We start from the raw sequence: 26601 nt of genomic DNA on the forward strand, positions 1-26601 counted from the left end.
GCAGAAAGCCTGCTGCAGAGAACCTTCTGTAATGGCTACAGTGCACCGCACGAGGTGCACTGATGGCACAACCTCCCTACGGGGAGTAATAAACTCGAATGAAAGATTTCCTTTATAGTGTTCCTTTGAATGGAGGCTAGATGTGTATTTCTGGCGATAGAAGTTCACTCTCGACGTGGTTCGGAAGTCATGTATAAAGCCGTTGGTCCCGTTGCTGAATAACCATACTGGTTCCATGCAACGTTAAAACACCATACAAACAAACCATACTTATTTGTTTCAATTTCGTTCCTTTATATTCATATTAACAAAGGATATTCACATCCTTAATCTCTCATTTCGGTGGATTTGCATCCTCCTTTGGAATTTATGGACAGAAACCACCGAATCCTCAGTCAGTTGAATATTGACTCTAGTAGATTCGCATCAACCGTGCATTTGATGTTTAGGCCAGTCCCTTACGACGCTCCTGATTGGCTGTTGATAATGCAATCACGGGGCTGGAAACCCTCAGTCTCTCTCGAGAGAGTTCACATAGGCAGGATGTATGTTCCACGTCTCCTGAGGGATACGTCTTTCAAAGGTATCCCTCAGGAGAGGTGGAACATACATCCTTCTTATGTGAAACTCTCTCTCGAGGAGAGACTTGGGCCTAATTTCCAGCCCTGCGATTGGCTTATCAACAGCCAATCAGGAGCGTCGTAAGGGATGGGCCTAGACATCAGATGCACGGCTGATGTGAATCTACTATAGTAATGAGCATTCATTCAACTTTCCTCTTGTACAGAAACTGAAGCAAAAATGACGATGTTTATCAGCATAGAATACATAGTGACCCTTAACGGTTTTAGGGGTTGGTTACCTAGGTCTAATATCTCCTAGGGGTCATTATATTTATGATATTGACAGTCTTTTGTTTGTGCTAATCATGACGCAAAGGTGGATACGTACCGGGTTGAAACCTTTGTGGGTTACTAACTGCGAATTATCCGAAATTATGCAAAGGAAAAAAAAAAAAAGCACTTTTATACAGTACATCATTTCATTTATTTTCTGCGTCTTTTGTCTTGCTGTCCAACCTCTTCAGGCCCCGTGATGGTGGTGGGGGAAGGAGTGCCGTGAGTGGACATCATGCGATGCACTGTAGGCATTACTTAAGGTTCTTTGCAGCATGCCTTCGGCCATTAGCTGCAACCCCCTTTCAATCCTTTTACTGTACCTCCGTTCTTGTTCTCATTCTTCCATCTTGCTTTCCTTAACTCTCTCCTAACACTTGATTCATAGTGGAACTGCTTTGAGGTTTTGCCTCCTGTTACGCCTTTCAAACCCTTTTACTGTCAATTTCCATTTCAGCGCTGAATGACCTCATAGGTCCCAGTGTTTGGCCTTTGGCCTAAATTCTATATTCAACTCAACTCAACATCATCTTCTTCAGCTGTTTTTTCTCTCTCTGCCTTCAGCTGTGAATGGATTGATTGGTTGGTTAACAACTGCTAAAACTTGGCTTGGTCACCCGAGATTCGTCAATAAATCTATGGAATTCAAATGTACTTGGAGTTATAGATGTATAAATGATTATTTGGTATTTTTCTAGACCTTATTTAAGAATAAAAAAGTGGAAATGTCATAATAATGATAATAATAATAAAATATTATTATTATTATTATTATTATTATTATTATTATTATTATTACCAATAAGATTTTGGCTCAAAAATTAATGTTGATAATAATAATAATAATAATAATAATAATAATAATAATAATAATAATAATAATAATAATAATAATAATAATATGTCTTATTAAAAGTAATTGCTGCCTCAGCTGCATTAATTTTGTATAAATAAAATTAAAATTAATGCAGCTTAGGCAGCAATTACTTTTAATAAAACATGTTTACTTCCAGCATACACAAAATAATAATAATAATAATAATAATAATAATAATAATAATATTTGGGCACAATAGCCTAGTTAGAAACCATGGCTGAAAATCTGTTGGACACAAACAGCAATTATGATAATTATCGTAATACCGAAGATTGAGATCGGGAAGACGATATATAATGATAAGAAAAAAAAGTCATATAATGATGTCTGCGATATAGCCTATAACAACTTTGTCCAAATTTGGTGAAAACTCAATGTTGCCGGATGAGGCAACGAATGGGAGGAGTTGCGCCCGGACCTATAAGCTGGGAGACGCCCCAGAAAACAGGTAAGTACTACCCAGGTATAGGTAGGTGTACCCATCCATGAGCGTGTGTGTGTACAAAATGACTAAGTCTCCCACCCCCACCCCAACCTCCTCCTCCAGATCATATTCTAACTCCTATACCCTCCTCCTCCTCCTCCCTCGTCTACCTGTACCCTGCCCAGTTCAGGTACTTGGGTATGTCTTTGTGAAATATTTCGTGGTGTATCGGTTTGCCGAGGGCCTACGTGCTGACGCATTGACCCATGATCTATTAGGGTCCTTATTGTATAGGTTATGGCAGCGGGAATTATATTAGTGGAACCTCGGCCAGTGTTAAAAAAAAAAAAAAAAAAAAAAAAAAAAAAGTACCTGTTCGGCGCAATCGAGTTTTCTGTACATCGTATAAACAATGCCACCGAAAATAGATCGAGTTGCGTACTCGGCTATCAATCTGGTAGCCCGAGTTCGCTTCTCGCTGCTGCCAGTGAGAAACCAGAGGGATTTATTTCAGATGATTAGAAATTTATCTCTTGATATAATGTGGTTCGGATCCCGCAGTAAGTTGTAGGTCCCGTCGCTAAGTAACCAATTGAGTAACCAATTGGTTCCTAGCCACGTGAATAAAAATTTAATCGTTCGGGCCAGCCCTAGGGGAGCTGTTAATCAGCTCAGTTGTCTCGTTAAACTAAGATATACTTAATATTTTTTTTTTTGCTGTGGTCTCAGTGTAGTGCTGTATGAGCCGAGAGCCCATGAGAACCACGGCCCTGTGGTGGCCTGGCTTCTATCGTTGCCAGGTGCACGATTATGGCTAACTTTAACCTTGTATAAAATAAAATCTACTGAGGCTAGAGGGCAGAAATTTGGTATGTTTGATGATTGGAGGTTGGATGATCAACTTAGCAATTTGCAGCCCTGTAGCCTCAGTCGTTTTTGAAGATCTGAGGCTGGACAGAAAAAATGCAGACAAATAGATAAAACCAGCACAATGGTTTTCTTTTTAGAAAACTAAAAGTGATCCTAACTTGCGAATTGTGCTTGATTACAAATGAAGTGCGCTTTTATCTCAAGATGATGAGAGAATTTGGAGAAGGTAGAAGGTATTCCCTTCAGTATGAGAAGATCCCTTCATGCAGTGTTTTTATATTTAGATATATGTCAACTGATGTGTAATAATTACTTTTTGTTTTATGACGGCTGTATAGATATGCAGAATTTTATATATATATACATGTATATATGTGTATTTATATGAATATATATATATGTATATATATTCATATATATACACAAATTCTTTTATGGAAATTTCCATCACAAAAGCGTCAAATGTCCACTTGTAAGAATAAGACGGAGCAGAGCGCAAGAACTTAAGCCTCAATATCTATGGCTCATGGTTACATGCCATGATTACTAGTGATCCAATTTTTTGAAGTCGTTAAATAGGTAAATAAACAGGTAATCGGAGACACTAAATGACCTAACGGCCCCAAATCATTTCGTGTATAAACATTGTGATTTGATGAAATGTTGAGGAGAATGATTATCTTCCAGCTAGCAAAAATTACCGACACTCGATATTCTTCTTACGAGTGAAATAAAGATGTGTTTAAGGAACCATGATATCAGCTGATCTCTTTAACGGGCGTCATTAGCTGCCAGAGACTTCCATTTCAATTGTACATGATGTTTAACCGCACCTGGGTAGTTCAGTTTTCTGGTAGTCTGTGACCTGATGGCTGCCAATTTCGGTAAAAGGTCACTTGGAGGTCACAGAGTGATTAATTATCTTATAGCCTGTGACCTGCTGGCAGGCATTTCCGACATGAAGGTCATTGGAAGGTCACAGAGATACTAATTGTCTGTGACCTGATGGCAGCCAGTTTTGGTACGAAGGTCATTGGAAGGTTACACATTGATAAATTATTTGATAGTCTGTGACCTGATGGCAGCCACTTTCGGTATTAAGATCATGGGAAGGTCACAAAGTGATTATTTATCTGATAATTTTCGGTATGAAGGTCACTGGAAGGTCACAGAGTCATTTAACATTCGTGTCAGATAAAGGGTCCATTTTGCATGGCAGATGTGAAGCCTCTGGCGCCAATAGTAATTCAGAACTTACAGCCCAGAGGTTTTGAAGATTTGTAAACAATCTGATTTAATTTAGAACTATAATTTATTTTAATTTTGGCAGAACTTTTAGATAAGAAGCTAAAAGTGAAGGACTTTCGACTGTGGACAGACAAACAGACAGGCTGAAGAATGATCTCATTTGATGCTCATCTGTGCGTCATCACTGTAGCCATCCATGACTTGACATGTTCTTTGCAGCGTCCCTGAGGCCCGTAGCTGCTGCCCCTTTCGTTCTTCCATCTTACTGTACCCCGTTCATATAGATTCAAACCTTCTTACTGTTAATTTCCGTGTCAGTGCTGAATGACCTTATAGGTACCACTACTTCGCCTTTGGGCCTAAGTTCCATGTTCTATCCTATTCTATTCTATTCTACGGAGAAAGAAAGTGTCGGAAATAAATTGACGTAACTTATACTGGGTTACATAGTTTTGGACGCTATAGGCAAGGTATATAGAATAAGGGAGAGTTCTATATACCTTGGCTATAGGTAAACGAAACTGTGCCAAGTAAGACTTATTCTAGTAAAAAAAATAATAAAGCAAAAAATATTAAAAAACCACTTGTGTCATTATTCTAGTAAACGAAACCTAAAGCCAAAAAAAAAAATAAATAAATAAATAAAAAGCAAAAAACAGAACAACTTGTATAACGTGGAAAAAACACTTGTATCCTTATTCTAGTAAACACAAACTAAGTAAAAAAAAAATTGTTGGTAGTAATTCACCAAAGGGGATTTGCTTGTGTAAGAATACTGGCCGCCATATTTGCTGTCATCTCACATGTCTGTATTCTGATTGTCAAGTTAGAAGTAGATGTCTGTATTATGATTGTCAAGTTAGAAGTAGATCTTGTGATTCCCTGATGTTCAAGTTATAAGTTCTGACATTGTCAAGTTAGAAAGTAGATGTCTGTATTGCTGATTGTTTCATTAGAATTAGAATGTCTGTATTCTGATTGTCAGTTAGAAAGTATAATTGTTCTGTATTCTGATTGTCAAGTTAGAAGTAGATGTCTGTATTCTGATTGTCAAGTTAGAAGTAGATGTCTGTATTCTGATTGTCAAGTTAGAAGTAGATGTCTGTATTCTGATTGTCAAGTTAGAAGTAGATTGTCCTGTATTCTGATTGTCAAACGTTAGAAGTAGATGTCTTTATTCTGAATTGTCAAGTTAGAAGTAGATGTATGTATTCTTGATTGTCAAGTAAGAAAAGTTAGATGTCTGTAATTCTGATTGTCAAGTTAAGAAGTAGAGTCTGTTATGCTATGTCAAATTAGAAGTAGATGTCTGTAGTTGATTGTCAAGTTTAGAAAGTAGATGTCTGTATTCTGATTGTCAAGTTAGAAGTAGTGTCTGTAATTCTGATTTGTCAAGTTAGAAGTAGATGTCTTGTATGCTGATTGTCTTAATGCCTTTCGATTGTCAAGTTCGAAGTTAAGACATTAATTTCTGATGTCTGTATTCTGATTGTCAAGTTCGAAGTAGATGACTGTATTCTGATGTCTGTATTCTGATTGTCAAGTTCGAAGTAGATGTCTGTATTCTGATAGTCAAGTTAGAAGTAGATGTCTGTATTCGGATTGTGAAGTTATAAGTAGATGTCTGTATCTGATTGTCAAGTTATAAGTAGATGTTTGTATTCTGATGTCTGTATTCTGATTGTCAAGTTAGAAGTAGATGACTGTATTCTGATGTCTGTATTCTGATTGTCAAGTTATAAGTAGGCAAGACAGAGGGAAACAGATAAGGTAAAAAGTTTTAAATAAATCTGGAAGCAATGCGTTCATAACCACTGTCTGAAGATACTACAAATCGATAGTGGCACATAAGTAAACTTTAGCCCACTCAAGTTTTCTGTACAGCGTATAATGCTGTATGAAACTCAGCCACGGCCCGTGAAACTTTCAGCTACTACTTGTTGGCAGACGCACGATCATGGCCAACTGTAACATTAAATCAAATCAAAACTCTAGAGGCTAGAGGGCTGCATTTTGGTATGTTTGATGACTGGGGGGTGGATGATCAACATACCAATTTGCAGCCCTCTAGCCTCAGTAGTTTTTCAAGATCTGAGGAAAAGTGCGGGCGGACAGGCAAATAGCCATTATTGAGCAGGAATCCCTTCATCATTAGTTAGGGCAGTGAATAGAAACCATTTTTGTGTCTATTGACGGAATACGAAAATATTTTAAGTGTGGATATCCTATTGAATGAATATTCAGCTTCTGAACCGCCCACGTAGGGGCCAGCTCCGTCAGTGCATCTCACAGGGTGCACTGTAGGCGTTACTAAAGGTTCTTTGCAACGTCCCTTCGGACCGTAGCTGCAACCCCTTTTATTCCTTTTACCGTACCTCCATTCGTATTCTATCTCTTCCACCATCTTGCTATTTATCCTCTCCTAACGATTATTTCCCAGTGCAACTGTATCACAGACACCCGAGGTCCGCTACAGGTTCGATATTAATAAAAAAAAATAGATAACACCAACAGTTGAAACTGGGGATACGAATATAGAAAGAAGCACAAACAGAACAAAGGTTTATTTACAAACTTACTAACAAAGATAAATGCAGAATGGTTTCTCCTATTTACAAAACAAAAGTAAAATTTTACGGTATGTGAACTGGGGGAACGGTGCCCTAATGAAATACTCGCTGGCCAGTTTCGCAGCTGTCGAAAAACAATGCTCGAAGCGACGGCTTCACAAAGGAGAACTATAACTTCAGACGTCTTCTTGACTCCGTACTGCAGAAAGCAATGTCTGTTCTTGATACTCGAAGGGCTGGTTACTCCTCAAAACCTGAAAGCTTGCTTAACGTCAGAAAATCTCGGTCTTTCTCTCTCTTTCTCTGACTGAACGACTTGACTCGAATCCGATCAAACTCTCGTTCGCCTTCCTCTCTTATCCTTCGTCTGTTCCTTCTTCTCTTTATCTCTCTCTGGTGATCTCTCACTGAAGATCCCTACTGATCTCTGATCTCTCCTACTTCCTCAGGGCATATATAGATATATGGCGATCTGGGGCGGGGGTGAAGGGGGCGGAGCATAACAGCGAACGTCACAGACTCCTGACAGGAACTTTTTAGAAGGATCTAGACGAAATGTTGCATCGTAAATTGCGGCGTTCCTAACGACATGTCGGCGCCTGTTGAGTTCCATATCCCACCTGGCGATTCTAGAATAATCATGAGAACAGGCGCCTCCAACACGTGCGTGAATGCCTCCTTGTTGCAGACCTACTCGGAGAAAATCTATTTTCATTTCCTTTAACTTATCGTTCGTCGCTATGAAGCGATTACCTTGACAAACTGCTTTGAGGTTTTCCTCCTGTTACGCCTTCCAAACCACCTTACTGTTAGTTTCCCTTTCAGCGCTGAGTGACCTCATAGGTCCCAGTGCTTGGCCTTTGCCCTAAACTCTGTATTCCATTCCACTCAGTTTCTGAAACAGTAGCGTCTCTGTGGCGCCAGATAAAAGGATAGCAAAAACAGGAAACCACTATTTTCCCTTTCAGCGCTGAGTGACCTCATAGGTCCCAATGCTTGGCCTTTGCCTTAAACTCTGTATTCCATTCCACTCAGTTTTCGAAACGCAGTAGCGTCTCTGTGGCGCCAGATAAAAGGAGCGTAAAAACAGGAAACCACTAGTTTTCCCTTTCAGCTCTGAGTGACCTCATAGGCCCCTGTGCTTGGCCTTTGCCTTAAACTCTGTATTCCATTCCACTCAGTTTTCGAAACGCAGTAACGTCTCTGTGGCGCCAGATAAAAGGATAGCAAAAACAGGAAACCACTAGTTTCCCTTTCAGCGCTGAGTGACCTTTGCCTTAAACTCTGTATTCCATTCCACTCAGTTTTCGAAACGCAGTAACGTCTCTGTGGCGCCAGATAACAGGAGAGCAATAAGAGGAAAGCACGGAGTACGAGAGAGAGAGGAGGCAGGGCCAGAAATATTTATATCTTGGACCCCAAGAAAGCACTCGGGAACGAGTGTGTGACCCCCAGAAGAGCAGCTCTTGAAGAAGGAGAAGAAGTTTTTGGGATTCATGAGAGGCCTTCCGTCTTCCTCTCATCCGCCTTTTTTTTTTCTATCTTCCCTGAGCAGCTAAAGGGCGTGGTCCACTTCTATTGATGTCGATTACGTTGATTTATCATTGCAACTGATGGGGCCTCTTATCTCTCTCTCTCTCTCTCTCTCTGCGTTATTCTTTTTATTCCTTGGCTGATTTCTGCTTTATATATTTATGAATACTAATCCTTTTCATTTACCTATTTACCCCCTTTTTTTTTTAGTTTTCTCTAGAAGAAAACCATCGAGATGCCTTAAGTCCGTCGGCACTTTTCTCTCCGCCCCCAGATCTTGAAAACCACTGAGGCTAGAGGGCTGCAAATTGGTATGCTGATCATCCACCCTCCAATCATCAAACATACCAAATTGCAGCCTTCTAGCGTCAGTAGTTTTTATTTTGTATAAGGTTAAAGTTAGCCAAGGTCGAACGTCTGACACCGATATAGGTGCCAACAACACACGCCACCACCGGCCCGTGGCTGAGAGTTTCATGCAGCACAGAAAACTTGATTGCGCAGAAAAAACTTCGGAGCAATTTTTACTTGTCCATATGAGCAATACCTTGAGGCTTCAATGGCGTCTGCGCACTTCATGTGGTTGGTCCCTAGCTGCAGCCTCTTTCATTCCTTTTACTGTACCTCCTTTCATATTATTTTAACTTCCATCTTGCCACCCACCCTCTCCTAGCAATGATTTAATTTTGCAACTGCTTTGAGATTTTCAGCTCTGATTGACCTCGTAAGTCCCAGGGCTTGGCCTTTGGCCAAAACTCTATATTCTATTTAGTTGCCATAAAGGTTCAGCAATTTTTCAATTGTTGCTTGTGTCAGTCAGTAGGTTCATTTGCATATTTGATTATTGTGAGTGATAGTGTTTTTTCGTTTCACCGTCTAATTTGGCCCCCCCCCCCCCTCCACACCCGCTCATAATAATTTCAGTATTATGAAAAAAGAAAATGCCATATATTTAGTAAATTATAGGGCCAGAATAATATTTATTGAGATAGTTATCTTATGATTTCATTTAGACTTACTGATTGAAAAAGAAAATGTCCGCTTCCTGATTTATAGTTTGGTAAATGACATCGCAGAAGAATATTTCTGGAAGAAATGTTTCCTGGACATATTTCATTTCTCTTGACTGACGAGAAAAGGAAGATGCGCTCGTCCAGTGTGTTGCGATCAGTTGCAAAACCTCGCGTTACCGAATAGATCTGCCTGCATCCAAGAGAATGATTTTGTAATGAGTTTAATCTCGATGCAGAAGAAGGTTCTGTGTAGTTACGTATCCCCAAGTTCCGTTCCGGTTTTAATTAGGTAATAATTCTCTCGGTAATTAATTTCTTGTAACCTTTATTAAAGTAATCATCTGTAATTAGCATTATTAGAATGTTTTGCGGGCGTCCAGATTTCGATTATTTTGTTCGTAATAATTATTCAATTATTTAGTGTAATTTTTAGCCCTCCAATTGTTGAGTTTGGTAGGATTATAGAAACTGTACTCGAATTTCGTTCCATTCAGTTTGTTGATGAATAATTTATAAAAAACCTGATCATTATATATATATATATATATATATATATATATATATATATATATATATATATATATAGGCATTAAGCTAGAACCGTCCTTTAATATCCAATTCGCTCTACCTCGGAATTAATACATTTTCATATATGTTAACCGAAGAGGAATTTTTTTTAGTTGATAATTTCGTCCTGTCGTGGATTCGAACCAGCGGGCGGTCAAAGGAGAAATCATGACTTCAGTGATGTTAATCGTACCTCGGCCAACAAGAAGGGGTGATGTAAAAATTCCAAATTCTAATATATATATATTATTATTGTATGTAAATATGTATATATGCAAAAAATTAAGTTTTCTTGAAAATGGGAAAATAAGGTTTAGGAAAAGGAGGACCTTTCAGGGTTTTTGCTGATCAGCCTTGGCGGAGGTTTGCGGTCTCCGAACATATGCCAAAATGGTTGTTGTTGCTCATCGATATTGCATTTCTTCTCGTGTATATGAACATGTTTTTATGTTCGTCCCAATGTCGTAATGTGCAACTGCAACTCGAGAAGTTCAGGCGAAGATGCGTAGCGTTACTTTGTCTTATTTATTAAACAATTTGTTAATTTTTTTTCTAATAAGTGAGATCTCTTCTTTCTGTATTTCCCTTGACCTCGTCTTACTTCTTCCTTAATGAATACTTTAATATTCTTTGGAAGCTTGAATTAATAGTCAGTTGTCCCTTTGGTGGGCTTGTTCCATATGAACATGGTTCATCTTCTGACTAATAATAATAATAATAATATTGATATACTTTGGAAGCAGACCATCTCTCAAGCATACTTTATTAAAAGTCATGGCTACTTCAGCAACGTTATACGATTGCAGAGATTCTTCTCTATTTTTCGCTGTTCGAAAAATGAATAGAGAAGAACCTCTACAAGCGTAACGCTGCTGAAGTAGCCATTACCTTTAATAATAATAATAATAATAATAATAATAATAATAATAATAATAATAATCTTCCTAAATTGTCTAAGATTAACTGAACGTGTTGCCAAATTTTCACAGCCCTCTTACACCCCCCTCCCCCCCCTTGCCAGGCCCCTCCAGGGGAGATTTCCTTCGTCTGTGTGTTGTGCTCTTATCTGGGACGGCCATGTACGGTGTCAGTCCGAATCAGCAACAGCTGACGGTGCTCTCTCTCTCTCTCTCTCTCTCTCTCTCTCTCTCTCTCCTCTCTCTCTTCCTTCAAACATCAAGCTCTCTCCTCCGCATGCAGTTGTTACATTCCATTTTCTCATTTCCTTCTGCTTCTTCTTCCTCTTCGTCTTCTTCTTCTGTGTCTGCTTCTTATTCTTCTGCTTCTTCTTCTTCTTCTACTTCTGCTTCTTATTCTTTTGCTTCCTCTTCTGCTTCTTATTCTTCTGCTTCTTCTTCTTCTGCTTCCTTTTCTGTTTCTTATTCTTCTGCTTCTTCTTCTTCTACTTCTGCTTCTTCTGCTTCTTATTCTTTTGCTTCTTCTTCTTCTTCTTCTTCTACTTCTACTTCTACTTCTTCTGCTTCTTCCCCTGCCTCCCGTCGTCGTTGTCTAGGGTAATACAGGCAGTGGACGGGTGACCGCACCCAGGTCTAAAGACCAGTCATTGCAGATGCTAATTATAGCTATATTCACCGCATCCGGGAATGGCTCGTTTAAATGATTTGTTTGCCTTTTCTCTGGATCTTCTGTTTGTTCTCGGGTCTCTCTGGTCTTTTCCTGCTCTGTGTGTGTGTGTGTTTAGCATCTGGACTGTTTTGCTGAAGAAGTTATATGTCGAACTTCAAAAGTTTAAGAGTAAGTGCAATGCATTACTAATCTAATGCTATTCTCGTTGCATTTTTTTTATATATATATTTTTTATCTATTTGTTGATTTAGTCATTTATTTTTTTAACGCGTGGGGCCTCTTCTTTCTGCATTTCCCTTTACCTCCTCTTACTGCTTCCTAATGAACACCTTAATGTTCTCTGGAAGCTTCAAGAGTTTCAAGTCAGTGGCCCCTTTTGGTGGGCTTGTTCCATATGAATAGGGTTCTTCATCTTCTGAATAATAATAATAATATAATAATAATAATAATAATAATAATAATAATAATAATAATAATAATAATAATAATAATAATAATAATAATGATGTATTTTATGTCTGTTTTCTTTTCAGTTCCACGTAGCACAGAGAGCTCTGGCATGCTATAGTGATAATATAATAATAATAATAATAATAATAATAATGTATTTTCTGTTTTTTTTTCTTTTTAATTTGTTCCACGTAGTACAGAGAGCTCCATTTTTAAAATATTTTTAAAAAATATTTTTATAGTTCCACGTAGCAGAGAGAGCTCTGGCATGCTGCTATAATAATAATAATAATAATAATAATAATAATAATAATAATAATAATAATAATAATAATAATAATAATAATAATAATGTATTTTGTCTTTTTTTGTCTTGCATCCTATTATAATTTTCTAAACTACTCTGTTTTCGAGTAATGTAGCTTTTCACATACTCACACGCTATTCATACACAGTAATGCTTAATATTTTTTTTATTCCTAAGTACAGACATTTTGTAGGTAAAATTACCTATTCTTCGTAAAATCAGGAATATAGTTTTCCTCATGAATTTATGTAAATATGCACATGCATTTTTATCATCTTATTTTTTCGCTCTTCTTTTGAAAGATAGATGATATTAAAGATCTTGAAAACGACGGAGGCTAGAGGGCTGCAAATTGTTAAGTTGATCATCCACCGTCTAATCATCAAGTACACCAAATTTCAGCCCTGTAGCCTGAGTAGCTTTTAATTTGTTTAATGTTAAAGTTAGCCATGATCGTAAGTCTATCACACAGGCCATCACCGGGCCGTGGCTGAATTTCGTGGTCCGCGGCTGAGAGTTTTAAGAGTCGTAGTTGAGGCCAACACCAGACAGATGAACACTCGATGACGTCGAAGAAACTTCGAACCATTTTTTACCTGCTTTTTTTCTCGTAGCAATTACTGAGTTGCTCGACTCTGTCTTTAGGCAGGCACCATCGTTAGTTACGTAATGTCTGGTGATCTCCCTCAACTACAGCAATTACGCCATGTTTGTGAATGTTTGTTCAACTGGCCTGAATATTCATGGAGGGTCTTCTTCATGCTGGGAATCTGAATACTGCCAATTGGAAACCTCAAGAGCGTCGGTTATAATCATTTTTCCAAGAATATCAGTCTTCCGTTAGTGGGTGATTTCAGGATTCTGGTTATATTGGGAGTCATTCTTGTTGTTGTTGTTGTTACTGACGACTTTTACGTCTGGCGTCCTTTTGAAGTTCTTTATTTTTAGAATAAAATGTGGTCTTTTATCTGGTGTCCTTTTGATTGTTTTATTTTAAGGTAGTTTTTTTTTTATCGCATCTTCCTTAGTGCACATTTTGTCGAACACTGACTGTAATATAGCCTCAATAATATTATATATATATTATATATATATATATATATATATATATATATATATATATATATAAATATAGCCTATATATATAATGAAATCTGTGTATATGTATGTGATCCCTTGCACTGTTGTTCTGTGCATTAATGCAATTAATAACAGGATGATATCTAGAGGAGGTTTTTATTAATAAAAAGGTCACTGGCTTTCAAGGACTTTTCTGCTCTGATCGACTGGTGGCCGTGCTAGGTACCATCGTGTATAAATGAGGTCCTGTTATATATATATATATATATATATATATATATATATATATATCTATCTATATATATATATATGTGAGAAGTGAGGGAAAGGCATTAGATATGGAAGCAAAGTTGTGGCAAAGGAAAAGGGTTCTTGAATGAGATGCCTTGTGGCTGATGTTTAGAGATGATACTCTATTGAAACCCAATAAAGTTTTGTGAAACTGACGGGAAATTGAAGTTGATTGTGAGGAAGAGTAAAATTGTAAAAGAAGCAGCAGGCTGGTGGGGCAGTGAATATTGTTACGAATGGAGGAAGAATGAAAGATGTTCATTCATGCATTTAGGATTTAATGTAGCAGATCATGATGAGGTGAGGAAAGGGCAAAAGATTGGAAAAGAATTTGGAGAGTCTGTGGAAGTCAGGATGTCGTGTGTATGAAAGGATCGTTGAGCCAACTCTCTTTTATGGAAGCATAGTATTGATAATGAATGCAAATCAGAGAAAAACAGGTTTAAGCTGTCAAAGTTGAAGTGCCACAAGGTTAACATAGATGACAAGCTGGAACGGTGATTTGAGACGGTTTGGTCATGTGGAGCGAATACATTGTATTTTTCAATGGCGTGTGAGCAGTGAGAATGGAACCCCTAGAAAAATTGGGATAAAGGGAGTGAGAATGTACTGAAACGGAAGATGAGGCGAGTATCTGCTGAAAGGACTGAGCAGAAACTACAGACACTACACTACATACAAATGAGTTACATTCTGAAGGGCTGTTCGTATCTCGAGTTATTCGTAAGTTGGTCTTCACGCCAATTTAATCACAGTATGATATTAAGTCATACTTAAGCATATTTTTTAGTTCTCTTGTAACATTATGAGGAACTAAAGAATATGTTTAATTATAGCTTTCCCCACATTAACCCCAAGTTAATATTTACCAACAACCATGATATGAGGTCAGTGCAGTACTTTATGTTTTTTCATCCTAAAACGGTACAGTACTCTACTGTACACACACTACCATTTTTAATCAAGTGCAGCACTTTATTCAATATAAAAATGATGCATAAAACCTAAATAAATTGTGATGGTAATACAATTGTTTTTTACCAAACACAATTTTAATTTGTGATCACATTTGCAAGTATCTCTTAATGTTCATAACTTGAGTGTTTATATGTAGTGTAGTGTTTGTACTCAAACAGATATGGAATAGATGGCATTTTCATTTGGTTCTAATTTGGAGGCAAGATTTGTAGTGATCAAGTGCAGGACCACTTAGTCCACAACGCCAACTTGAGCGGACTGTGAGGAATCATGCTTAGCTACTTGCTTCTTCCCTGCAACCCATCACCATCAACTAAGATAAGTATATCTTAGTTTTACCAGACCACTAAGCTGATTATCAGCTCTCCTAGGCCTGGCCCGAAGGATTAGATATTTTGACGTGGCTAGGAACCAATTGGTCACCTAGCAACGTGACCTACAGTTTATTGTGGGATCCGAACCACCTTATATCGAGATATGAATTTCTATCACCAGATATAAATTCTTCTGATTCCCAGTTGGCCGAGCAGAGAATCGAACTTCGGACCACTGGATCATTATATATATATATATATATATATATATATATATATATATATATATCTATATATATATATATATATATAGAAGTTTAATTGCTCAAGGTCTGAGAAATCTCCCCATTACTGTTCCAGAGGATCTTCGTGTTGAACGTCTCGCCCCTTCTCAGAGCTCATCCATATCTCAGGACAGCCTCCCGTGGTTGACGTTGGAAAATGACCTCTTCGCCGTATAGAGATAGAGGTCAGGCGACCTCTCCCTGTCATCCACGTATCGTAGTTTATCCTGTTCGATAATTTATCTCGCGAGGGAGATATCCGGGGAGCTGTTATCGGGGCTCTTTTGTATCCCAACACAATGGGGCGATTTTGATGCTTGTCTGTCAGTGTCATAAGGGCCATTTTTCTCATTAGGTGGGAGGAGGTGACCGACCGTACTATATAGAGGTTACGCGTGGATGGAGGTTTTGCCTGATTCTCTCTCTCTCTCTCTCTCTCTCTCTCTCTCTCTCTCTCTCTCTCTCTCTCTCTCTCCCGTAGTTTCGTCTTGAACTTGTAAAATATTTTACGGAAGAGCTTCCAATTTTTACCACATTCGACATGTTGAAAATTTCACGAAATTACGTTCGTTTCGTGAATACAGTTACTTAAATTTGAAATCTTTAGCTTGAACACAGTGTTTGAATACAGTCAATTAAATTTGAAATCTGTAGCTTGAACACAGTGTCTGAATACAGTCATTTGAAGTTGAAATCTGTAGCTTGTACTCAATGTCTGAATACAGTAATTTTAAATCTCAAATCTGTAGCTTGAACTCAGTGTCTGAATACAGTCACTTAAATTTGAAATCTGTAGCTTGACGACATTGTTTGAATACAGTAATTTTGATTTGAAATCTGTAGCTTGAACTCAGTGCCTGTGTTCAGTCATTTAAATTTGAAATCTGTAGCTTGAACTCGGTGTCTGAATACAGTCACTTAAATTTGAAATCTGTAGCTTGCACTCAGTGTCTGAATACAGACACTTAAATTTGAAATCTGTAGCTTGCACTCAGTGTCTGAATACAGGCATTTAAATTTGAAATCTGTAGCTTGAACACAGTGTCCACCTGGAGCCTTCTGCATGTTCCCTTCTGACTGTGCAACAGCTCATTAACCTGTAGGAAACGTAGCAAGAGCATCACGTAAATCTACCTGTAATGGCCTGTCTGTGGGTGGAGCACCAGTGTTCCATTAACTAATCCTCGACCATCCATAAGAAACCCATTGAATCCCGAGATGGTTCCATTAACTTGTCTGCTTTACTCATACCGTACATCAGCAGCTGTATTGCATCTTATTCTGATTATTATTAGGTTCCATCTACAGAAAGTATTTCTGGCTGGACCCTACTTGCAGCGCATATATATAAATCATGTTCGATTCTCATTTGTTGATTGGGATTAGCATATTCATAGATATGTATAACGTCGTTAGTTAAATTGGTTCCTTGTACAGGATTTGTTAGTGATAGATGAATGACTAATGGAAGGGGCGCGAACTCTTAATGAAAGCTTGTGAGTGAAATCAAGGGAATGCATATTTTTTAGGTGTTAATTTTTTTTTTTATATCGAATCGTTCTCTCGTATTTTCGTCTAGAATAGAATACAGGCCAAAGGCCAAGCGCTGGGACCTTTGAGGTTATTCAGCACTGATAGGGAAATAGACGATAAGAGGGTTTGAAAGGTTAAACTGGAAGAAAACCTCAAAGCAGTTGGAAACAATTGTTAAAGAGGGTGAAAGTCAGATGGAAGAAGGAGAATATGAACGGGGGTGCAATAAAAGGAAATAAAGACGCTGCAGCTAGGGACTGAGGAAACGCTGCAAAGATCCTTAAGTAATGCCTACAGTGCACTAAATGAGGTGCACTGGCAGCAATAGATCCCTACGGAGTCCATTTCGTCTATTATAGAACTGAATGACCCTTTGGAACAACAGTTAACAAACCTTTTGGATCCGCAGATCCAGTAGACGAACTGGACTCTGTAAGGGGCTATATTGAGGGGGGGGGCAGGTCTTTCGATTCTCGTATTTTGAAACCCCGCGTCATTATAAACTTTACCACTGTAGGGGGGGAATAGTGCCGTCAGTACACACTTTACTGTACCTCCATTCATGTCTCTCCTTCTTCCATCTTGCTATCTACCCTCTCCTGACGATGACTCCACAGAGCAACTGTGGGATTTTTCTCCTGATACACCTTTCAAACCTACCTACTCTCAATTTCCTATCCTGCAGTGAATGACCTCATAGGTCCCAGTGATTGACCTTTGGCCAAAATTCTGTATTCCATTTCTGTATTGTTCTATAGGTCAGTGTTCAGATGCATCGACCAGTCAGTGATATTGGCAAAAGAGTGCATGTTATATGCATGTAGGTAAGTAGGATTACTGGACGTGCTGCTGTTAAATGCTGTGTGTTGCATAGAGCGTCAATAACTGGAGTGGCCATCTCCCTGCCTAAATAAACACTAACATTCACGAGACATTCACTAAACACTCACTAAACATTCGCAGAATACGTATACACTCAACATTCACTAAAACTCTAAACAATCGCTGTACATTCGCTGAATACTTACACAATTAACATTCAATAACATTCACAGAACCCTAAACACTTTGTAAACATTCACTAAACCTTAAACTAAACATTCACTAAACACTGAAATAAACATTCACTAAACACTTACGTATAAGCATTCTCTAAACATTTACTCACTAAACCCTAAAAATTCGTTAAACACTTATTCATCGAACATTACCGATAAAAAAAATATTCCCATTGGCACTAATTCCCTGTTCAATATGCAGGTTACCAGGCCTTTAAAGATGGCCGCAAGGCTTTGCAGTGCCGCCCTAGTGGAAGGCCAGAGAACTACGTAGTACTGGTATAGAGATCGCAACTCCAGATATATATACCCTCTATGGTATGTAGGCATATGAAGCAGTCATATTGTATGCATTTTCTGCATAGGGGTTCATCCACAATGCAGCAGTGCAACCATGAATGTGGCAGTGAGATTTGACTGAGATTTGGCTTATTTTGTTCAAAAGACACCCCTGGTTGATGTGTCAGTAGTCAACGCCACAGTCTTTTTCTGTGGAGATGACGGCAAAATATTCACATTAGATGTCTGGAAAACAAAGTGTGATTAGTTGAAGAGCTCTCGTCGCCCACTGCCCTTTGGGTAAGACGATACCCACCGCCTGTTGATAGATATTTCAATAGGTATTTAAATAGATATGTACAGTCAGACCGAAGGAGAGGTGTCTGGGAAGTGTTGGGTTAAGAACTGCCCTAACTGATCCCCGTATGGGGGCTGGTGCCGTCAGTTCACCTGATCCGGTACACTGTAAGCATTACTTAAGGTTCTTTGCAGCTTCCCTAGCTGCAACTCCTTCCATTCCTTTTCTTGTACCTCCGTTCATATTTCTTCTTTCCTTCTGACTTTCCAGCCTCTCCTAACAGTGGATTCATTGAGCAACTGCTTTGAGGTTTTCCTCATGGTGCCCCTTTGAAATATTTTTATTGTCAATTTTCCTTTTCAGCGTAACCTCACAGGCCCCCAGCGCTTGGCCCTTGGGCCACAGTTCTACTCTCTGCTCTAGTCTATTCTCCCTAGTCACTACGTAAGTAGATTGAAAGAACCAAGTAGATAAGAACTTCAGAACAGTAGATAACGTCTTGACGGAGGGTACCTTGTTCTCCAGACCTTTTATTGCATTTCCGTTAATTTTGAGGACGCTGGCTCACTGTACACTGTAATTTCATCGTAATATGCCGATTTCATGATGGATTAAGATTCGTTGAATCAGTGGCTAATTCTGATTTTTCTGTCTCATTTCAGGGAATAGGTGTTCACCCAAATTGAGGTCAAGGTAAGCATACATGCTGATATATCAAATTACTGATCATCTTTGAAGGTAATGATATAGAATTATTTATCATCTTCGAAGGTAATGATACAGAATTATTTATCTTCGAAGGTATTGACAGAGAATTATTTATCTTCAAAGGTATTGGTATAGAATTATTTATCTTCAAAGGTATTTATATAGAATTATTTATCTTCAAAGGTATTGATAGAGAATTGTGTAACTTTAAAGGTATTGGTATCAAATTATTTATCATCTTGGAAGGTATTGATATAGAATTATTTATCATCTTCGAAGGTAATGATACATAATTATTTATCTTCGAAGGTATCGATAGAGAATTATTTATCATCTTCAAAGGTGTTGCATTATTAGCCCGGAGATATATTTATGAACAGGAGGGGGACCAGCGTTGTGAATTTGAATATGTAGATGTCATACCTGTACATAGGTTTTTTAGTTATGAGACCAGTCAGCTGGACGTCTTTGTTACAGTAAATATGTGAAACCGCAGGGGTTTCACGACTAGGGAATTTGTGGAATAAGCAACTCGCTTAGGAAAATTTGATCCCCGGGGGATAGTACTAAACACGGTGACACTGTGATTCGTCTAGACTGTTTTACCGTGTTTAGTACTATAGTAGATTCACATCAACCATGCATTAATTTTCTAGGCCAGTCCCTTACGACGCTCCTGATTGGCTGTTGATAAGCTGGAAAGTCTCTGTCTCTCTCGAGAATTCACATAGGCAGGATGTATGTTCCATCTCTCCTGGAGTGTACATCTTTCAGGAGAGGTGGAACATACATCCTATCTATATGAACTCTCAAGAGAGACCGAGGAGAGTTTCCAGCCCTGTGATTGGCTTATCAACAGCCAATCAGGAGTGTAGTAAGGGACTGGCCTAGACATTAAATGCACGGTTGATGTGAATCTACTATAGCCCCTGTGGGATTAAATATACCTAAGTGCATTTAATCCCCCAGTGTAGATGAATAACTGTTTTGCTGTATTTAGTACGAGCCCTTGGGAGCAGTAAAATGTATTTAACTGTTTATTACTAGCCCCTGGGGGATGAGATTACTGTTCCTAAGCAAGTTGCTCATTTCACACATTCCCTAGGGATTTCACCCTATTTCACATATTTACTGTAACATTTCCATTTCGACGCAAGCTGGCCGGGTAAGACACAACAATTGTATTTGTTTGTTTGTTTGTAAGTTTGTTTGTTTGGTGTTTTTACGTTGCATGGAACCAGTGGTTATTCAGCAACGGGACCAACGGCTTTATAAGTGACTTCCGAACCATGTCGAGAGTGAACTTCTATCACCAAAAATACACATTTCTCACACCTCAGTGGAATTCCCGAGAATCGGACTCGCCGCCACCGAGGTGGCAGACCAACACCATACCGACCACGCCACTGAGGCGCGTAAACACTGGAAATATCAGTCCTAGATAAACGACCCACGAACTTTGCTGGAGGTCACTACCCAGGAAATATCCGACCTTTCCTACATTAAAGCGACTTGACCATGAACATCGAGAGGCTTTTGTTATGGAATGTGGAAATGGATTAGTATTCCTAAAGACCTCACAAGAGGAGGAGCAGACAGTGAATGGAGAGAGTTCTGACATCCAGAATGTATTTCAATCTGCCTACAAGAAAAAAAAAAAAAAAAAAAAAAAAAAAAAAAAAAAAGGCAGGGAGAGGGACATCAGATGACAAGATAGCCACCTTGGATATCGAATAATGACCGGGCAAAAGATGTCTCTACAAACTTCTGGTGGGACATGAAAACACAGAAGAACGCGCTAAGTACCAAAGTACTCTGGTCTAAAAAGTGAAGGTCAATTAAGACGAGAGATGAGAAAACACTGACACAAACAGCATGACGATGCTCACATATCCATCCATTCATGAAGGGGAACAGTGTCAGGGGAGGCCACAGAATAATAATATATGAAATATTCATGGATGAAGAGAAAGAGAGAAAAATATCTGTCAATAGGAGGGACAGGTCAATTATAACATCAGAGACAAAAGACAATGTTCGGTGGCACGTTTTTGATGTTATGAATAAGAGATATGAGGCGGAATATTTGATTGGTATGCCAAGAGCTGAAGAAGACCTGGATGTATATTGATAAATGATTTCACAGCTGATGAAGTGGAATCAACAATAGACTCTCTCAGTGGCTAGGAAGCACCAGATTTTGATGGAATAACTGAACATGGCCTTAGTTAAGGCTGGAATGACATCTTGCATAATAGGCTGTTTTGCAAAATTTGGAATAAGGAAATAGAACTTAATATATTTTGCAAAATTTGGAATGAGGAAATAGAAACTTTAATATATTTTTGGGCGAAATTTGAATGGGGAGATAGAGCTTAATATAGTTTTGTAAAATTTGGAATGAGGAAATAGAACTTAATATATTTTGCGAAATTTGGAATGAGGAAATAGAACTTAATATATTTTGAAAAATTTGGAATAAGGAAATAGAGCTTAATATATATTGCAAAATTTGGAATGAGGAAATAGAACTTTATATATTTTGCACAATTTGGAATGAGGAAATAGAGCTTAATATATTTTGCAAAATTTGGAATGAGGAAATAGAACTTAATATATATTGCAAAATTTAGAATGAGGAAATAGAGCTTAATATATTTTGCAAAATTTGGTATGAGGAAATAGAACTTAATATATTTTGCACAATTTGGAATGAGGAAATAGAGCTTAATATATTTTGCAAAATTTGGAATGAGGGAATAGAGCTTAATATATATTGCAAAATTTGGAATGAGGAAATAGAAAATATATTTTGCACAATTTGGAACGAGGAAATAGAACTTAATATATTTTGCACAATTTGGAATGAGGAAATAGAGCCTAATGATTGAGTATTGAAAGCGGTAGCAAAGTGACCATAGAAAGGCGAGCTGACAGAATATGGCAGCTATATACGCATTACTTTTACGCCGATTGTAATTATAATGTTCTCCACACTTATTCTCAATAGGCTGAAGAAAAGAGGTTTAGAGAAGGTAGGAGTTGCATAGTATTTCTACCTAAGACTTACTGCGCAGCATTGTGTGTGAAATGTCAAATTCATCTGATGATGAGTTTTGACTATTGCCAGAGAGGATTCCAGAGCATCCACAGATCCGTAAATCTCACTGGAACTATCCAGGAACAAAGCAGATGCAAAGTCAGGGTTGATGAGGTCCTGCAACAGGGGGAGATTGTATCACCCTTGTTGTTTGACCTTCTCGTAGATTTGATAATGAAGATAGTGGTTGCAGATGGAAGAGAAGTTCTAGAATGGTGTCATGATAGACAAGTGACTGACTTTCGACAGATTTATAACATCCAGATGACGCTCTTTAAATATAGAAATCACAGCAAGACAGAGAGAGAGAGAGAGAGAGAGAGAGAGAGAGAGAGAGAGAGAGAGAGAAGAGAGAGTTCTCTCTTTCCTATATATATATATATATATGATATATATATATATATGATATATATATTATATATATATTATATATATATTATATATATATATAAAATGTATACTATTATATATTATGTATAAAGATGTATAATATATATATATAAAGGTGGTGTTGTAATATATATATATTAAATGTGTGTGTAATATATATATAAATTGTGTTAATAATAAATCTATATATGATTATATATATATATTATATATATAGATATATATATATTTAATGTATTTATGTATGTATGTATGTATGTATAACTGAATCACGTATCTATAATATATATATTTCTATATATTAGGTTGATCAATTGAATCACGTATATATATATATATATATATATATATATATATATAATATATATATAATAGGACCACACTCAGGTCAGTGAAAACTAGACTGGTACACGAGGGCTGTAATTACATCGCGCGCACAAGAGACGCGGACACACTAATTGCATAATGTATAATACATGAAATAAATAGGGGGGGTTGCGCAACCCCGAACTTGCTGCTGCCTCGTGCGATTTTCTGTCAACTGAAATCCGATCGGCAATTCCATTACAACCGCTTGTTGGCCTTGTTCCCTCCTCCCCAGTCCCGCAAGATTTTATCATTTGCTCCAGTGGTGACCGACGGTATCAGTTGGACGGTCTCTGTGTACGGAAGTGCAAATTTGTGTGTGGATATAAACACACATATATATGTTATGTGATAAATATATATAATATATATATATATATATATATATATATATACATACACACACATATGAATATGTATAATATATATGTACATATGTATATTATATATGCCATTAATATATATATATATATATATATATATTATATATATATATATATATATAATATATATATACTATATATATTTATATTATATATATATATATATATTTATATATATATATATATATATATATATATATATATTATATATATGATCATTAGTGATCACTTCCACTTATCAATCAGGAGAGGTCATGTTAAAATGATCATACTGAAAGAGGCACTGACTTAAAATGTCATTGTTTTGAATCTAGACAGTTCCATTTACCTTTCTCCAGTTGTTGATAAAGATTCCCCTACCGACACCCCTAACCCCCCCCCCCCCCCCCCCCCCCCCCCCCCCCCCCCCCCCCCCCCCCCACCCCCCCCCCCCCCACCCCCCCCCCCCCCCCCCCCCCCCCCCCCCCCCCACCCCCCCCCCCCCCCCCCCCCCCCCAACCCCCCCCCACCCCCCCCCCCCCCCCCCCCCCCCCCCCCCCCCCCCCCCCCCCCCCCCCCCCCCCCCCCCCCCCCCCCCCACCCCCCCCCCCCGACAGTTCCTATCTTGACCTACTTTTCCGGATTTGAGTGGGATGGTAGGGAAGTGTTCAGTTAGATATATTGAAACAAAATGTTTTGAGAAGTCTTGTCATATCTGCCATTTTTCCCCGGTCAGTTTTTGTTGTCATTTTTTGGCCAAACCACGTTATTAACTGTAACTAACTCTGAACCTTTTCTTTGCTTTCATTCTCTGTAAAAGCTGTCTGTCCGTCCGCGCTTTTTCTGTCCGCCTCAGATCTTCAAAACTACCGAGGCTAGAGGGCTGCAAATTGGTATGTTGATCATCCACCCTCCAATCATCAAACACACCAAATTGCAGCCCTCTAGCCTCGGTAGTTTTTATTCTATTTAAGGTTAAAGTTTTACATGGTCGTGAGTCTGGCAGCGCTATTGGTGCCAGCAACAAAGGCTACCACCGGGCCGTGGCTGAAATTTTCATGGGCAGCGGATGAAAGTTTCATACACAATTTTGCGCTGTACAGAAAACTCGAATGGCATTTTTGCCTCATCTTTTTCTGTCTGTGGTTTTTGGTTTTTGTTTCCAATTTCGAGCCGTAATCTAATTTGTATGATAATAAAAAGTAATTTATGCTAATAGAAATCCCCAATTGGCGTTTAACGAATGAAAAGAAAATACGAATTTTTAAAATATTTACCTAATCTGATCTTTATCATTACTTAGTTTTTTTGTGTTTTTTTTAAATTGTGCAGATGGAAAAGTGAGCAAATTAATTTAATGTGTGGGGAGGGGGGGAGCGGGGTGGGGTTTCCAGTGTGGAAGCCCTTTTGCAGATATACTTTTAACCAAACTCGAATCTATTACAATCGAATTACCTGTCCCTTAACCGCCAATCAACTTCTACCCAGCTGCCCATCGCTTAAAAGTACCTGCTGTAACCTCATTGCTTATATTCACCCCTCCCCCTCTCTACTCCCCCTCCCCCTCTTGTCCCTCTTTGCATTGGCTTTCTCTGTAAGTTTACATTTCACTACAGGTTTGGGTAGGTGTTTTTGTTTTTTTTTTTTTTTTTTTTTTTTGTTACCCTGGCCTTCTTTTTTTTTATATTTATGTTATTTAAAATTTTTTTTGAAATATCTTGTAAATGTTTTTTTTTAAGGTTCTCTTTTTGTTGTTGTTGTTGTTGTTTTGTGTTGCCTTTTAACATGATGTTAACAAGTATACACTGGGTATGTCTGCGCTTACTTGTAATATACACAGTACTGTTTGAGTTCACATACATAAATATATATTATATATATATATATATATATATATCATAATATAGTATATATATATATAAATGTACGTGTCATTATATATTTATTTCCCAAATGGTTTCGTTCTCTTCATTAACATCAACATTCTCTCTCTCTCTCTCTCTCTCTCACCTCCCTCTCCTCTCTCTCGCTCTCTCTCCTCTCTCGAGGGAATTGCATTGAATGGTTATGGCTACTAATACTGCCGTCACAACACGTAAAGGTTATTGACTCCGTAATGAATTAAAGTAGGAAACTGAAAAAACGAATAATAACTAAATTGGAAGGGAGTGCCTTATAAGGAAAACTGTATATATACATGCACACTTTGTAAAACATGTATATATATTATATATATATATATATATATATATATATATATATATATATATATATATATACACACAATATATTTATATAAATTGATAAATAATCATTGTTCGTTTATAGATACATGCACACACACACACACACACACACCTACCATATATGTATAAGAATTAAATTTTGTCGAGGACGAAATCCTTACTAACAATGATTAATAATTAATTGCTACATATTACTGTAGGAATTGTAGCAAGGATAAGACGTCCATAGCTCCATCAAGTCCCCGAGAGAGAGAGAGAGAGAGAGAGAGAGAGAGAGAGGAACCTGTTGTCAAAGATCCCCAAGGTTGGGGAATGCTGCATCCATTCCCAGAAGTCACGTGACAGCTCGCACACCAATGATGGGGAAGAGAGGCTGTCAGTTGACGCCATTTGGTACTTGAGCTACAGTAGGGTACGACGGTACTTCAGACGTGAAGTTTTTGCTCTTATTTAAAGTGTTATTTTTTTTTCCCCTCAGAGGGTATTTCCGTCAGGGCAACTCACGTGGTACACTGTACGCATTACTGAAGGTTCTCTACAGCGTTCCTTCGGTCCCCTAGCTCCAACCCCTTTCATTTTTCCTTTTACTGTACCTCCATTCATATTCATTCCTCCATCTTGACTGTCCACCCTTTCCTATATATATATATATATATATTATATATATATATATATATAAAATATATATAATACATATATGTATTTTGTATTATATATAATAATATAATAATATATATATATATATATATTATATATATATATATATATGTTTATAATAAACTATTCTAGCTGTTTGATGGAATTGTATGTTTATTACGCAGTGATCTATTGTATGTGTATATTGATTTACGTATGTGGTTATGGGTGTAAAAAGAGAGAGAGAGAGGAGATAGAGAGAGAGAGAGTGCGCCTTATCGTGCCCTGAATATTTCTGCTGCACTGGTAGTGTTATGGAAGAAGCTAAAAGGTTAG

At 37.9% G+C, this 26601-nt stretch overlaps 1 protein-coding gene across 1 annotated transcript in view; it reads left to right on the forward strand.

Moving 5' to 3' along the window:
• Nucleotides 1-26601, forward strand: part of LOC135203543 (glutathione S-transferase 1-like) — a 445161-nt gene that overhangs the window by 85059 nt on the left and 333501 nt on the right. Inside the window, exon 2 of the mRNA XM_064233275.1 lies at nt 19120-19150. The gene's annotated coding sequence lies outside the window, so the exon portion shown is untranslated. The remainder of the gene's footprint in view (nt 1-19119; nt 19151-26601) is intronic.

The sequence above is a fragment of the Macrobrachium nipponense genome, chromosome 36, assembly GCF_015104395.2.
Source record: "Macrobrachium nipponense isolate FS-2020 chromosome 36, ASM1510439v2, whole genome shotgun sequence".
Taxonomy (NCBI): domain Eukaryota; kingdom Metazoa; phylum Arthropoda; class Malacostraca; order Decapoda; family Palaemonidae; genus Macrobrachium; species Macrobrachium nipponense.